General features: G+C 44.0%; 1 pseudogene; it reads left to right on the top strand.

Moving 5' to 3' along the window:
• Positions 1–4: 4 nt before the first annotated feature.
• Positions 5–761, top strand: LOC103270820 (annotated as a pseudogene).
• Positions 762–4,327: the final 3,566 nt, after the last annotated feature.

The raw sequence follows: 4,327 nt of genomic DNA, 5'->3' as shown, positions 1-4,327 counted from the left end.
TGAGTTGAAGAAGCTGATCCGTCTGCAGACAGAAAAACTTCAGTTCGCCGAGAAACGGTCGGAATCTAATGAAATAGAAATACGCTTTGGGGAGCAAAAGTATAGCTCTAACCTTGAAGGGGAAATGGTTCGCCTAGAGCAAAAGATCAAAAGAAATGAGGTGGAAATCGAGGAGGGGGAATTTCAGGGAAAGGAGTTACAGGTCGAACAGGAAAATGACAAACAGCGGAAGGATCAGCTTCAAGAAACAAGACAGAAAATAGCGGAATGTGAAAGCAAATTAAAGGGCTTTTTGGCGCAGATCCAGACTACAGAGAGCGGTCTGGAAGCAGGAAAATTGCAAAGGAGGTTCAGGAGGCACACGTCGGGGAGGAAGAGGTTAAAGGAAAGATCGGACAGTCAAAGGGGGAGTTGACATTCAAGGCCAACGGAGTGTGAGGTTGGAAAATGGCTTTAAAGCTGTGGAGAGGTCTCATGGACAAGCCACCCAACGATTTCAGGATAAAGAACAAGAACTGGAGCAGTTGACTAAAGAGCTGTGGCAGGTCCATCTCCAGTTTCTCCAGCAGACAGGAACACAAGTTCCGGTTTGGCCGGCGGAGCCCCTTGAAACGGAGGCCTCACCTGCAGATGTAGAAAGAGAGGCGCCGTTCCAGTCGGGGTCCCTGAGTGACCTGGTTCATCTCGGCAGCTCCCCAGTAATCTCCGGCTCTTCAGAATCCTATCTCATCCGGTTTGATCCTGAGGGCATCTATGCATAATATTATCTGTCTGTAGCGGGGAGACTCAACAAAGTACCAAGGACAGTCGACTTCCTTCTTTGATTTGTGCCAGTGAGGAACAGAGGATCTATTCCACAAGCCGCCGATCTTATGAATCTTCTTTCTCTCCTAAATCGCACACCACTTGGAGCCATTCCCTGTGCACTGATGCTAAAAACAAAGAAACTGTTTTCACACATCAACAGTGTTGATATTCTTGTCCAGCAGCTGTAATGCAAAGCCTTCATTTTTATTTGTAGCATTTCAAGTACGTTAGGAAAGGATTATATTGTGTGCACACAGAAATAAACTATGACTTAAGAGTGAAGAGAAAAAAAAGAAGTAAAATATCCTCTTGAAATATTGTACAAATCAAATCTTGCCCGTGATGCAGTTGGACAATAATCTGGAATGTGTGATTCAGTGGCAAAGTGAACTGGGCCAACCTTGAAGACGTGGGAGAAGAACAGTCTTGATTCTGGGACAAGGAAGGCAGAAAAGCCGGCTACGGATGACAGCTCACAAGGAAGAGGACTCAGGAAATAAAAGGTAGGTTCACATTTAACTGAGCACTTATTATCTAAAAGTCTCCTTTAATCCTCTCAACAATCTTGTGAGGTCATTATTATTATATCCTATTTAGAGATGAGATGAGGTGATAAAAGGGTGAGTGACTCTTTCATCATCTCACAATGACACGGTGGTGACAGAATGAAGGCAAGTATCTGATCTCAGAGTCCACCAAGCTGCCTCTGTTCATTCTGTCATTCAACAGACATTCATTAGCCTTACATGCTCCCTTAAACAAGACAGTGTATAAAGTGCTTTGACACAAACAAACAAGGATGCTGCCATAGTAAGTGACTGCTGAGATGTGAGCATCAGGGGAGTGGAGAATAAACAGGGTGTTGAGGGAGAGAGACTTCAACAGAGAAGTCAGAGAAGGACTCTCTGAGAAGGGTTATTTGAAATGAGATGTGAAAAGACTAAGCGGTTTGGCAGAAGTCAAGGTCTGGCAGAAGTGTTCAGATCAGAGGAGACAGCAAGTATGAGAGCTCTGAGGCAGTACCCAGAGTTCGGCCTATTGAAGGAATTATGAACACGAGGAGAAAGATTTAAAAAAATAGAGGTCAAAACTAGTCTCTACTCCTCGGGGAATGAAGTCATCTTTCTTTATAAAAATAGACTTCAACTTTCTTGAATCCTGTGCTGCTCTTCAGCTATGCCTTGCATAGCTGGAATGTCATTCACCCTTTCAGCCATTTGAGTTTACCATACCCTAGTCCAGAATATTTGTGTCCTTCAAGGACCTGTTCAGTTGCTGCCACCTCCAGACAGCTGGCCGTGATCATCCCAGATGGAAGCAATCTCTCTGCTCCCTAAGCTATCCGAGCCCATTCTCGTCACCTTCGGAATGGAGGATACACCCTTTATCTTGTGTATCTTCTTTAGCCTGTCATCTCTCCCTCACTCCTGCCCCAGTCCGAAGACTGATTCCACTTCTGATTTATCCAGAAGCCCCTTGTCCTCTTGCTCAGTGTGAAACCTGCATTTTGCACAAAACCAGGGCTCAAAGCAGATTTAATGAAGAGGTAGTTATTTGCACTCAATCCATTTCAATAAGAATAACAACAGTAAAAACAAACCAAAAACAAAACACTCACATACCGTCATTGAAACAACAAGCAAATCCATCAGCTCTCTGTCTGTGAGTGTATTTTTGATTTCCTCATAATGGTTGCTGCTTGTTCACCTTTGAAAGAACATTATCTCAATTGAAATAAAACATATCAACCCTGTCAGTTTGGGGAAAGGCAAGTCATTTGTTGACAAAGAATGATCAGCATAGCCAGAAATGAAGACCCCAGGGAAATAAAATACTATAGTTTTAACACATTTGAATAGTCACTTTGGAGCAGTGAGGTAAAAAAGAACAAAAGGTGGGAAGATGAAATACAGAGGACAGATAAAAAGCACCAGTGATTTAGGTGGTTGGTCGGCTAGCTGCCGTTCAGTGGTTTGTGGCAATGTGGCAATGTGCTCTCCATGTCTGGCCTGACTTCTCCAAATGCCTGTGGACCCTTCCAAAAAGACTTTATGGGCAGAGACCCTACCATTTGCTGACTGCCAAAACAGGCATCATCCTGTTTTCACAAATGTTGAAATGACCTGCTGTTCCAGAGCTGCCAAGGCCTTGAGAGGGAGGGTACCAACTTAGGGACTGGATGGCTTGGGCTTCATTGCTAGCTCTACCCTCTTGCTGCATACCCTAAGCAGATTGTCCTCCTGAGCCTTGCTATCCAGTGGTAATAAGAATAATTCCTTCTTTAAAGTGTTGTTATGAAGGAGAACTAAGTCCACACACGTATAAAATACTTAGAATTACACCAGGTATACAATCAGCAGTCAGTATGTGTCCAGTGAGTATTCAGAGAGGTTAGGTAACCTGCCCAAGGCTGGCAAGTGGTAGGGTAAAGAATGGAATTCAGGTGTGTTGAAGGTCAAACTCTACTGGAGTTAGCACTGCACTTGAAGTGGGAAAACCAAATTAGATGAGCTAAATTAGAGAAAACCTTCTAACTTAGCTCCACACTTTCTCAAGCATCATTGAATGGGTGGGCCATTTTCTTAGTATCTCTCCTTTCTTGCTTGTCTGAGTTATAATCCTTTGCTGAAAAGCAGGTTTCCAGCATGGGACGCAGTCAGAGCCCTCCAGAAACGGGGTTGTGAGTGGGAGGGTCAAGTGTGTCTGTTCCCTCTTCTGGATATCTGTTGTTTTTTTCTTCCAGTGTATAATTTTTTTCTCTTTTCTTTTTTGCCCTTTAATTTTTTTAGTTTAAAGATGTGGGGTACAATTCAGGGTTAGGTATGCAAATGTTCATTATGCAGGTGCCCTTGTGGATGAGGTGTGGCCTCCTCCCCTGGCGGATTCCCACAACTGCCAATCCTGCCTCCCCCACCCCCAGCAGTTTCCCTCTACTGCCGATCCTTTTCTTACAGTGTTATGATAATTTTTCAAGGTCCGTTTATGAGTGAGAGCATGTCTTCTGGATATTTGGAATGAAGAATTCAGGAATCTCAAGGGCTGGCATGGGTATCATAGTTTTTAGAGGATGTTTCAGATGAGATAAAACTTATCAAACAAAGGGTAACAGTGTGTCTTCAGAGAAGTTTCCACTCACCTCCCAATCATCACCACCTTACTCCTTAAGTAAGGGAGCTAGGCTTTGTAGATTCTATGGACCATGTGATCACAGTATGTCAGGATCAGAGGGCCAGAGGTGTAGGTGATTGCATGTAAGTGATTCTTGGAGTTGCCTCTGGTTTGGCTCTCTGATTCTGATATGGTGTTATCACGTGGTCCATAGAGTCTCCCCCAATTCGGACATACCTGGGGCCACAATGGCGCTTGTGAAATCTGCCTACGTAGGAGTCGTTCTCGTGATGTTTTCAGCCCCCCAAAACCTGCATTGTGAAACCATTCCTCCCACTATGTTCTTGCTCTTAACCTTGCAACATTGTGCTGTAATTGCTTATTTCCCTATTTGTCTTCCTCCCTACATTGA

Source organism: Carlito syrichta, unplaced genomic scaffold (genome assembly GCF_000164805.1).
Source record: "Carlito syrichta isolate Samal-C Ts95f unplaced genomic scaffold, Tarsius_syrichta-2.0.1 Scaffold310315, whole genome shotgun sequence".
Lineage (NCBI taxonomy): Eukaryota > Metazoa > Chordata > Mammalia > Primates > Tarsiidae > Carlito > Carlito syrichta.
This window is presented reverse-complemented; position numbering and strand designations above follow the sequence as displayed.